The following is a 12,315-nucleotide window of genomic DNA, read 5'->3' on the forward strand; positions in this document are numbered from 1 at the left end:
GGTGAAAGGAGTGGTTTTTATGAATTTAACTTATAGAGTCTAAAAGATTTCTACCGAATCACTTGTCGAGATGTGCCCTCTCTGGGGAGGAGGGAACGTGACCCGATTCCCTCACTGTTGTATCTGGAATAAAAGCTGCTGCTTCATCCTGTGGGGCCATGGCCTGTGTGGGTGGAGCCTCTTCCATTTCCCTGACTTAGAAACCACACTCCACTTAGAACAGGGTTGGAGAGGCTTAGTCAGCACTGGGGAGCGTTTGGACTCCATTCTTGCCTTTCTTCTTTTTCTTTCCAGAAGGATTTTTGTGCAGAAATGGGTCTTTTGTTGCCGTGTTTGTCCTCCTTGGAAGGCAGCTCCAGGAGGCCCGTGAAATGTCGGGGGACAGGACCCCCAGGGAAGGAATCCCAGGCTACGCACTTTAGGGTTCGTTCTCCAGGGAGAGCGGCCTCGTCCCCCGATCCTGACCGCCCTTCCGGCCCACGCTCTCCTGTTTGGCTTCCACAGGCCTGGACTTCTCTGGCTTCTCTGCCCACACACTCCCTGCCCCAAGTGTCCCTGCCCCTGCCCCAGCACAGCTGACTCCATTTCTGTCCTCTCAGCTCAGCGGACTGGCTCAACTTTTGTAAAAGTCTCCACTTGGTGATAGCAGCTTGCTGATGACTTGTTTTAAAACTTTCATCCTAAATAACCTTTTGATACTTGAATATTTTTAAGTTTTATACGTAGTTTCTAATTTTTTTCCCAACAGATCCAGATACCTAATAAGATGCTGGAATGTAATCCCTGGACAATCCGTGTCCTGGCAGCATTTGGTCTTCCTCTAAGCGCCTGGCTTCGCTGTTCTCAGGAGTGGGTTCTGAAGTCTCTGGAGAACAGGATACGTGGAGGGTTAGGAAGGGGTCAGGCCTAGAGACGGGAGACTCCCTCCCAGAGCAGGTGGAGGCACAGGACCATTTGCTACCCCATCTGCTGGCACCTGCGGGGGAGCCCAGGCATTCTTTGTAAACCCTCCTGACCACCTGGCTAAAGAAAACAGAAGCATGGAGGCCGCCAAGTATTTTCAAGAAATAACCCCATGAACATTGCATCACTGTTTTAGAAAAAGGGGCTTGGAGCAGGCAGAGAAGAGAAGGGAGAGCAAACTGAGGGCCAAGTTTCCAGACGGTCCTGCAGGAGGAGAGGATGCAGCTGCCCAGAGGGAAGCAGGATCACATTTAAGGAAGTGTGTGGGGTCCCTGGATGACACCAGCACCCAGTGCGACTCTGGCGACCGCTCCCAAGGCGGGAGGAGTGGGTGCCCCTGTGTGTCAGTGGGCAGCTCCTGCTGAGCCCGCAGCTCGCTGGGGAGCCTGACAGCGGGGCCGTGCTCCTGACACTCCTCACTGCTTGTGGACCTGGCGAGGCAGGGAGCAGAAAACAGAACCACTTGAAGGCTTTCTGTCTGCCTCTGTGTGCAGTGTGGATTTAGTTGTGCTTTTTTCTTGCTGGGAGAGCACAGCCACCATTTACAAGCAGTGTCACCCTCGTGGGTGGTGAGGACAGAACAGGAGCCTCTGCTCTCTGTACCTATCTGGGCCCGGTGGGCTCCCCTGTCCTGGCTTCCATCTCTGTCTCAGCGACCATCCAGCCCTGCGCAGGAACACATGTTGCTTAGAAAAGCCAAATCCAGCCCTTGTCTCGGTCTCCTCTGGTCTCATGATGTGCATCTGTTACCTTGAAACTGGAAACCAGTCTATCGATGTCTGTGCCAATTTTTGTTCCCTCCCCAACCTCCTTCCCCATACGACTTTTTATTTACGTAGGATGTGTGCTGTCTAATGATGGGATGACCACACTTTTCCACGTTCTAAAAGTGCTCCTCTCCCGCAGGGCCCCAGGGCTGATGGTTGCTTTGGGTCTACAGCTACGTCTTACCCGCCTCCTGCCTCAAAAGCCTGTGTGGTGGCAAAGCCGGTGCAGGGCTGGGGAACGCGGCGTTCTCCAGGAGGGGGACCCGGCTCTCCTTCTGCAATGCAGGCAAAGGCCTAGATGCCAGTGTGACCTCCCACAAGGCATGGCTGCCAGACTCCCCAACCAGAAGTGATGCTTTTTTGCCTCAGGCCCTGGGTTTGAAGCAGCCTGGCTTTCTCTCGGTAAGTGGCTGGTGTCTTAGCAGCTGCAATCTGAGCTCAGCCACCTACACACCACCGTGGGGGAAAGAACTGCCGACACTTTCATTAAAAAGTTTCCTGAGACGACTTGCGCGCATGTTGATTTCATGATGAGCGCCGCTGGGAAGAAGCCCTGAGCCGGTGGGGTGGGGCTGGAAGCGGCAGGTGCAGTGATGGGGCTGGGTGCCCAGGAGGCCTCAGTGCTCAATCAGGACACGGTGGCCAGGCCCAGGCTGCAGGGAAGGCCGGCCTGGGGGGTGTGGGTGAGCACAGGCAGGTGCCAGCTGGGCAGTGTGAGGATGCTGGAGCAGCATCCCTAACTCCACTGAGTGGGGTAGTCTGGTTGGGGCAGGGACCGCTGTTGCTTTGGCAGAGAGAGATGATCCCCACTGGGGAGAGGCTGTTGTGACTGTGCAGGTGGGACAGGGACAGATGGCCACCAGGGTGACCCGGCTGGTCTTCCTTTGCTGTGCTGAGCCCTGGGACATGGAGGATTCCCGCCACGCACAGCCTGGGCCCGGGTTCTTACCTGTGGCCACCGCTCTGGCACGAGCCCCTCAGTCTTGGGTGGTTTCTGCCTGGTCCGGGATTCGGTGTTGCTGCTGAGTCCAGCCTTTCCACCACCTCCGCATGGGCCGTGGGTGTTGTCAGCTGCCTCCCGCCTTGGCTTCGGTAGCTCACCAAGCTTACAGGGGAGCTGCCCTGGGCTGGAGATGGGCACGCACCCTGGGTCCTACTTGAATGAATGCAGCTTGAGGAGACCCGGCCACATCCACTGGGCCACAGGTTACCCTCGGCAATGCCCACATCAGCCACCAACCTGAGCCTCCCCAGGAGAGCAAGGCTCACACGACAAAGGCTGCCCGTGGCCGGTGAGGTGGCTGAGCCCAGCCAGGACCTTTCTCGGACTCCCAGGATGTGGCTCTGCTCGTGAGCTGCCTGGTCAGCTCTCTCGGGGTGAGAGGGGCCTGTCACACGGGCCCCTGCCTGCAGTGTGACCCTTCTCAGCTACTCTCAGCAGCCCTGCCTGAGGAGTGTCACCACCACCACGATCATTTCCCTGACACTGCGAGGGTGTAGGGACGTCCTGGGTAGAGACAGGGCCCATGGCAGCAGCAGGCTCAGGGGTGCCCTGCACTGGTGGGCTGGGGACCTGGTGGAGACCACACCAAGGGCTGGACAAGGGGACGAGCCTCCACCCTGGCCTCTCCGCAGGCCTCAGCAGCCCCTCCCACAGGCAGAAGGGTTGACACTGGGTCCTGCCCTCACTGCAAGAGCTACGAGTGCCACGTGCTGTTCTGCCCAATCTGGTGTCTGCAGGGGAGGAAAGGGCTGCCGCTGGCCCATTTCTGAGTGTTCCTCACCTAAGGGTGACAGCACTGTCTGTCCCTACCCTCCGGGTCCTGTTTGAAAATCAAACCCATGCTCACGGGCCTATCTTTTTTTCTTTTAGAGACAGAGTCTCACTTTGTCACCCAAGCTGGAGTGCAGTGGTGCGATTATAGCTCAATGCAGCCTCCAATCCCCGGACTCAAGGGACCCTCCTGCCTCAGCCTGCCAAGTAGCTTGGACTATAGCTGTGTGCCATTGCACCTGTTTTATTATTATTTTGTAGACATGGGGTCTGGCTATGTTGTCCAGGCTATTCTCAAAATTCCCGGCCTCAAGCAATCCTCCTGCCTCGGCCTCTCAAATGTTGGGATTACAGGTGTGAGGCAAGGCACCTAGCTCAGCCACAGAGCCCTATTGTATCTCTCTTACTAGGAGCAAGAGCTGACTGCCCCCTCATCCCCATTCCAGAGTGTTGGGGCTGTGTTCAGCCGAGGCCGGGCCACTGGCATGGCCCAGGGAGCGGGATCATTCACTGCTGCCCCAAATCTGAGATCATTCCACCTCGACAAGACTCCCTCATCCAATCCCTTTACTTGACAGCTGGGGAAACCAATGCGCACAGAGCACCCCCAGCTCACTCGGGGTTTCAGAGCTGATCCATGAGCAGAGGCTGAGATCCTGGGATCTTGTCCCCAAGCCGCCCCGCAAGCTTGCTCCCTTTCTGCTGGAAGAGATGGGGCCGGACCTCGACCGGCAGCCCTGGCCTGGACATGACTGTGCTCGTGCGGGTATTCAGGCCGAGATGCCCCGGCATCATATTTTTTTCTTTTCTTTTTTTTTTTTTGAGACAGTGTCTCACTCTGTCGCCCAAGCTGGAGTGCAGTGGCATGATATTGGCTCACTGCAACCTCTGCCTCCTGGTTAAAGTGATTCTCCTGCCTCAGCCTTCCAAGTAGCTGGGACAACAGGCTTGTACCACCACGCCTGACTAATTTTTGTATTTTTACTAGAGATGGGGTTTCCCCATGTTGGCCAGGCTCGTGTCAAACTCCTGACTTCAGGTGATCCACCTGCCTTGGCCTCCCAAAGTGCTGGGATTACAGGTGTGAGCCACGGTGTCATTTAAATCTAGTGAGAGGCCGGGCACGGTGGCTCCTGCCTGTAATCCCAGTACTTTGAGAGGACGAGGCTGTCAGATCACCTAAGGTCAGGAGTTCAAGACCAGCCTGGCCCACATGGTGAAACCGTGTCTCTACAAAAAAACAGAAAAAAAATCCCTGCGTGGTGGTGCGTACCTGTAGTCCCAGTTACTCAGGAGGCTGAGGCATGAGAATTGCTTAAACCTCAGAGGCGGAGGCTGCAGTGAGCTGAGATGGCGCCACTGCACTCCAGCCTGGGTGACACAGCAAGACTTTGTCTCTAAATAATTAAATAAATAAATATGGCCGAGCACGGTGCCTTAGGCCTGTAATCCCAACACTTGGGGAGGCTGAGGGAGGTGGTTCATGGGGTCAGCAGTCCGAGACCAGCCTGGCCAAGACGGTGAAACACTGTCTCTGCTAAAAATACAAAAATTAGCCAGCTGTGGTGGCAGGCACCTGTAATCCCAGCTACTCGGGACACTGAAGCAGGAGAATCGCTTGAACCTGGAAGGCAGAGGTTGCAGTGAGCTGAGATTGCAGCACTGCACTCTAGCCTGGGTGATGGAGCCAGACTCCATCTCAAATAAATAAATTAATAAATACAGAGCAAGATTCCATCGCAAATAAATAAATAAATGTACACCTGTAATCCTAGCACTTTGGAAGGCTAAGACAGGTCGATCACCTGAGGTCAGGAGTTCGAGACCAGCCTGACCGATATGGCGAAACCCCATCTCTACTAAAAATACAAAAAGTAGCCGAGCGTTTTGACGTGTGCCTGTCGTCAAACAAACCAGGAGGAATCGACAGATTCATTGCAATCTCTGAAAACATTCCAATAATATTTTATGCAAGAATAGAAAAAAATTAAACCTAAAATTTATATAGAGTATGAAGGGAACCTAAACAGTCAAAGTCATCTTGTAAAAGAAGAACAGTGTTGGAGGTCTCACACTTTCTGATTTCAAAACATACTACAAAGCTACACTAATCAAAACAGAGTGGTATATATGTAACATACATACTGACAAATAAAACAGAACTGAGTGCCTAGAAAAAAAACTCTTAGTTATACAGTCAAATAATTTTAAACAAGGTTGTCAAGACTTTTCAGTGGAAACAGGACAGTCTTTCACAAATATAGACGTTCTGGGAAATAATACTGAATGGCTTTTGTTGTTGTTGTTTTCCAGTGGTCTCAAGTGTTCTCTCAAAGATGCTACAGAAAATAGCCTATTCATTTAGCAAGTTAAAAGGCTGAGTAAGACTGTGAGAGACTCCCTGCTCATCATCATTCTTCTTCCACTTCCAGTGACTACCCTTATATTCTGTGCCATAAGCCAACAGCTACTGATCCCAGGATCTTGTAATCCTTCTGTAAAACTGGTGCCGTGCTGCATACTTTGCACCTTAGACTTTTTATCTTACTGTATTTTCTAAGGAGTGAATAATCTTGTCCCACAAACTAACATATTTAAAGACATTTCCTTCTGTGGGCACTGATTTCATGCTTTCTGTTTTCCAAGGAAGTGGTGAGCCCGTTTCTGAGAACACCTGGAATCGATGGCTGTACCTTCCAAAGCAATCTAAAAGTGATTTCCTTTTGGCATGTGTTTGGTTTTGTTATTGATTTGAAAACATACTTTTGAACACTGAGATCTCTGAAACTACTAGATCTCTACAAGCGTTAACTGTGAAAGAAGCCTCCCTGCAGCTTTAACGAAATGAGAACCTCTTTCCAAATAAAACTTGTTTTGAAGTTAAAAAAAGAATAATGTGAGATTGGAACCTGAATTCCTTGCAGGCAGCCACCTGTGCAGTGAGCGAGGAGGGTGAGAAGTAGTGGAGCCCAGGCCATAGTGGAGATGCTTGTGTTTGTAATCACGGAAAAATAAAAGCATATACTATATATATATAAAAGAAAAATAACACACTTGCATGAAAATGCAAATAATATCCTTTTATGAAAAATAACTATAATCTCTGCTTCAGGATAGCATTACAGGAAAAAAGAGAAATAATTATAATCTCCAAAACAAATAAAGAAGGGACAGAGTGGCCTTGTACATTTTCACAAAATGAAGGACAGTTGGATTCTCCTGTCTCCTCCTGCATTCAATCTGTCTCAATATCTTGTTTGATTGAAATATAGAAAGATAACCCAGCCTCACTCAAATATGTCTGTGGAAAAGGAAGTTTTGTTTTTATTTCTCTTGGTCAGCTGCACAGGAAGGGGAGTGCTGGGTCCTACGGAAAGTAGGTTCCTCCAAAACTGCCCTGGCTACCACCACAGTTGCCACCTCAGCAGGATCTGGGTGTCCTGTGCAATGCTGTTCTAAGCGACGTTCCCCTCCAGGGCTTCCAGCAAGGGGGCAAGAGGACCCACAGGCCCTGATCTCAAAGCTGTCACCCCCTGCACCAAGTGCTGGGCCACAAATCCTGCTCCCCTGCAGCGCCCTCTCTGGCAGGCAGGGACCCGATCCTGGACAGTGCACTGACCGCTCTGAGGCCCTGCCAAGGAGAGAAGGGAGCGCTACCCTAGCAAGAAGCTCAGCCACCTTCAGCCCAGCACCCTCAACCCTCAGCAGGAGAGCGGGAACCTCCAGAGGGCCGATCTGCAGCCTTTGCGCAGAACTGTACCTCCTGCATCCTCTGAGCGAGCCCTCTCCCTCCAAAATTTATTGCCTCGCGCCCCGCTGTTACCCACAGGTGGCTTGCCCGCGTGACCGTACTGCGCCAAACCATTATACTCCCCCGTTGCTCGCCAAATCTTCGTGCCGGTTTGAAAGATGCATTACCCAGCCACAGGGCCACAGGTGAAACTGCGCTTATTCTTAAGCTGAATTCACAGCTAGAGGAGGAAACTCATAGCCCAGATCTCAAGAATTCAAGCATTCGACAGGTCCCCACTGCTCCCGGGGGCTGTGTCCCTCACCCCTGTCGCGCCCCGGGCAACGGACCTGCCAGTAGGGCTCAGTTGCCTGGAGCCTCCTCACTCCATCTCCCACTTCACTTTGCTTGTGGACAGAGTGGCAGGCCATCCTACAGGCATCTGGACACTTGGCATCAGTGGTGTGTCAAAACAACTCTAAGAAGATTTTCAGTGATCCTGCAACCCCTGTGTTCCTTCCTGGCAATCTTGCCTTCAATTTGAATGCACAGGTATCACAGCAAGCCAGTGCTCTGTGCTCCGAGTTCCAGGGCATCCTCCAGCTCAGCCACTGCACTGAGCACAAGGACTCTCTGTGGGGCCCAGGAGCAGGGAGTCACCCCTTTGGGGCCCACAACACCCCACTGTGTGTGCCCCAGACTTGTATCCAGGGAAGATCATGTCGAGGGCCCTCAAGGAGAGTGGGGCAGGGATGCCTGAGCAGGACAAGGACCCCAGAGTCCCAAGAGAATCTGATGATCAGAGAAGGGTCCCCGAGGTCACTCGGGATGCGTGGTCTGCATTTAGGCCCCTGCGGGACAATGGAGGCCGCTCTCCCTTTGTGCCCAGGCCCGGGCCTCTGCAGAGAGACCTCCATGCCCAGAGGTCAGTACTCAGCGATAAGCAGAGATCCCAGCCCTCCCGGATGAGCTCCTGCCTCAAATGAAATGCCATCTCCAGCTCCTACAGCCCCACGGGAGGCTTCTTGTCACTAAAGAGGAGGAGAGGACCTGCCTCATCCCATTGCCGGCTCCCCCTTGGTTCCTCAAAGACAGTGAGTGAGGACAGGCCTCGGGCTGGCTCTCGGAGTCACATCCAGTGTGAAAAGGTGGCAGATGCAGCACCAGGGCAGAAAGTCACCTCCAGGAACAGCTCCCGAGCATCCCAGACCTCTAGGCCCCATAGACGCAAGACTCCTCTGCTGCCACACAGGTGAGGAAAACCTCTGATGCTGCCACCTACCTTAGAGCTGGGGTCTGGGTCACTGCTGAAGACCTGGACCTGGAGAAGGAGGTGGCACCTCAGTGCATCAACAGTGCACTGCGGGGTGAGGCCAAGGCCATCTGGGAATGCAGAGCCTCACGGACTTCCCATGCTTTGTCCTCGCCCACAGCAGGGTGGCTCATCTTCCTCCTGCACCTCTAACACCCAGCATGGATGCACAACAGGAGAGACACAGGTCCCAGGACTGCCTGGGCCCAGTGGCCTGACAGCATCTGCTGCAGGGGCCCCCTCTATGCCTCCTGTGTCTGGGAGGAAGCACAGCTCACCAGGCCCCCCCGTTCTCCTCCTCAGATCCCCTTCCTGCCCCCACTTCCCACTCCCGGGCCTCGGCACCATTCACCTTGCTGGCTCCTGCCCCCTCCCCAGCCCCAGGCATGATCTGCACCAGGAGAAGCCCAAGCGCTGCCTCTCCTGCTCCTGCAGCTCCTTCAGCAGCCCTTCCCCCCTCCACAGTGAATCCCACGTGGGTGTCCCCTCTGAACGAGGAAGACAGAGGCCCTTCACATTCCTGGGCCTCAGCCACAGCTACAGCAAGAGCTGGCTTTGCCTTCCCTGTCTCTCTCAGCACCAGCAGGTTGGAATCCCTGTCCCCAAAGTGCATGGATTTTCCTGTCTTCTCCACACACAGCCCCACGTTGCCCCCGACTCTAGTGCTCCTCTCTGCCGTGGTCTGTGGATCGCTGTATCTGGAGCCAGTTCCAGCCCTGCAGCCAGCACATCTGCTAAACTGGCTCCCCAGCCAACAACTGACTTGGAGGTCACCCCCATGGATACCAGTCCCCCTTCTCAGCTTCTCCTTCTGGGGCCTCCTGCTGGCTCCAGTGAAAGCTTCTTTCCATCTACCCAGGCCCTTTTGATGCCCCACAGTGACAGGACAGCCCCAGCCAAGGACACCATCAACCTGGCTGAACTGAGGTTCTCTGGCTTCACGCGAACATTGAGACTTCCTGTTACACCTACAGCCACAGCCCAGGCCACATCTGGGATCCCGGATGAGCAGCAGCGTGGAGTCCCCACCTGTAGAAGCTCTCTCTCCAGTTTCCAGACCTGGCATTTCCAGCTCCAGCCCCGGCCTCAAACTCTGCCCCAGCCAGCCAGGTCGGGGCACCACAGCACACTCAGCCACAGGGGGTTCAATACCCACCACTTCCACCTTGGGCACCCCTGCCCGTACCCAGCTGGCTTTTGCTGCCCATCCAGCAGTATCCCATCCTGACCCACCCACTACCTCTGCCTGTGAGCTGCTGCCTACAAACCCCTCCCTCGGCCAATATCCTCCCCAGCATTAGGCGGCTCTGCTCAGCATTTGGCAGCAGGAGTCCAGCCCCTTCAAGCTTGGTGGTTTCAGCCACACTTATGGGCTTTGGGAGCAGAGAGGCGGCCCCAGCTCTGGGTTCCAGAAATGAATCCCTCAGCAGCAAAGCGGCAATAAGGGCCCGGAGCACCACAGACAGCAGTGAGATATGTGGGGGCCTGAACCCCAGGGGCCCCTCAGGCAGAGCACCCCCATAATGACAGGGGGCCCAGCAGGAGGAGCAACTCTGTGTTGCAAGGCACTGTTTCAATCACATCATCCCTGGAGGACCAGTTAAGCAGACATCCCCAATTACAAGTTGGGGACCCAGTGCCACTGCAAACAAGGCTGGCTTCAAGTACAAGTCTGGGCCACCCTCTGACCCTAGAAACCCCACTACCCACGGGGCACAGCGAGTAGGAACCTGGCCTTTTGGGTCCCCTGGTCTCCTGTCTAGGGTTCTGCTGAACAAAAGTCGGCTGGGCCATCCTCCAGCTTATCCTCCAGCTTATTCTCCCCCACGTCAGGCTTTTGAGGTCTTAGCTATAAATTATTTGCCTGGACTGAGGTCCAGAATTTTCTCCATGTTTCCTTGTAGTATTTTTGGAGTTTTGGGTCTTATGTGCAAATCTTAGATCTATCCTGAGGTAACTTTTGTATTTGGTGGAACACAGGGGTGCAGTGTAACTCTTCTGCATGTGGTTATCCAACCTTCCCCTACTATTGAACAGGGTGACCTTTCCCCAGTGTGTGTTTCTGTGGGCTCTGTTGAAGATCAGTTGACTGCATATGTGGCCGTCCTTCTGGGCTCTGCCCCTCTTACTTTGCAGGGTTCAGCTTCCTGGGCTGTTCTCACAGGTTGTTGAGTGACTGCAGGTTTTCCAGGTGCAAGCAGGGTGCAAGCTATGAGTGGCTTTACCATTCTGGGGTCTGGAGGACAGTGGTCCCCTTCCCACAGCACCATTAGACAGTGCCCCAATGGGGACTCTGTGTGGGGATTCCAAGCCCACATTTCCCCTCCACTCTGCCCTAGTAGAGGTTCTCTGTGAAGGCTCTGCCCCCGAGCAGGCTTCTACCTGGACACCCAGGCTTTCCCATACATTCCCTGAAATCTAGGTGGAGACTGCCAAGCCTGCTTCACACTTGCACTCTATGCACTGCAGGGTTAACACCACGCAGAAACTGCCAAGGCTTGTGGCTTGCAGCCTCTGGAGTGGTGGAGGCTCTAGCTACCTCTGGGACCCTTTGAGCTGAGGCTGGAGCCAGAGTGGCCAGCATCAGGGGAGCAGTGTCCCAAGGCTGCGCAGGGCAGTGGGCCCCTTGGCCCTGGTCCAGAAGACCTTTCATTCCTTCTAGGCCTCAGGGCCTGTGATGGGAAGGGCTGCTTCTGAGTTTTCTGACATGCCTTCAAGGCCTTTTCCCCACTGCCTTGGCCATCAGCACTTGGGTCCTTTTTAGTTATGCAAATCTCCTTAGCAAGTTGTTGCTGCACAGCCTGCTTGAGTTTCTCTCTCAAAAAAAACACTTTTTCTTTCTTTGGCACATGGCCAGGCTGAAATTTTTTCAAACTTTTATGCTCTGCTTCCTGTTTCTATATAAATTTGATCTTTAAATAATTTCTTTGCTTCCGCATCTGAGTTAGGCTGTTATGAGCAGCCAGGACACTTCTTGAGTACTTTGATGCTTAAAAATTTCTTCCTGCATTTGTGCTAAATCAGCACTCTTAAGTTCAAATTCCACGTTTTGGACTCCTTTGAGCACTTCTCGTAAGGCCGATCCAGTGACGAATTTCCTCAGTATTTGCTTTTCTGGGAAAGACTTTGTTTCTCCTTTATGTATGGAAAGGGTAACCTTACTGGAAATAGTATTCTTGACTAACTTTTTTCAGTTCTTTTTTGTGTCATTATATTTTCTTCTAGTCTATAAGGTTTCAGCTGTGAAATCTACTCTTTGTCTGATGGCCACCACCACTCCCAGCTAATTTTTTGTATTTTTAGTAGAGATGGGGTCTCACTGTGTTAGCCAGGATGGTCTCTATCTCCTGACCTCGTGATCCGCCTGCCTTGGCCTCCCAAAGTGCATGAGCCACCGCGCCCGGCTTATTAATGGGGTTTGCTTTATAGACGACTAGATGCTTTTCTCTTGGTAGATTTAGAATTCACATTTTCACATTGACTTTAGATAGTCTGACTATAGTTTGCCATGGCAAAGACCTTTTGTATTGCCTTGTTCGGGGATATTTGAGCCTCCTCTCTCTGGATGTCTAATTCTCTTGTTAGTTGTGAGTAGTTTTCATTATTATTTTACTAAATAGGTTTTTTTTTGTTTTTTTGTTTTTTTTTAGGAGTCTCGCTCTGTTGCTCAGGCTGGAGTGCAGTGACTTGATCTTGGCTCACTGCAACTTCCGCCTCCTGAGTTTAAGTGATTCTCCTGCCTCAGCCTCTCAAGTAGCTGGGACTACAG

The 12,315-nt window shown here is 52.9% G+C and overlaps 1 long non-coding RNA gene across 1 annotated transcript; it reads right to left on the bottom strand.

Moving 5' to 3' along the window:
• Positions 1–6,563: 6,563 nt before the first annotated feature.
• On the bottom strand, positions 6,564–7,644 carry LOC134733628 (uncharacterized). The gene is made up of 2 exons (XR_010117283.1): positions 7,585–7,644; positions 6,564–7,475 (listed from the first exon to the last, which is right to left on the bottom strand). It is a non-coding gene; the product is annotated as an uncharacterized lncRNA (long non-coding RNA).
• Between the last annotated feature and the right edge of the window lie 4,671 nt (positions 7,645–12,315).

The sequence above is a fragment of the Symphalangus syndactylus genome, chromosome 18 (assembly GCF_028878055.3).
Source record: "Symphalangus syndactylus isolate Jambi chromosome 18, NHGRI_mSymSyn1-v2.1_pri, whole genome shotgun sequence".
In the NCBI taxonomy this organism is placed as follows: domain Eukaryota; kingdom Metazoa; phylum Chordata; class Mammalia; order Primates; family Hylobatidae; genus Symphalangus; species Symphalangus syndactylus.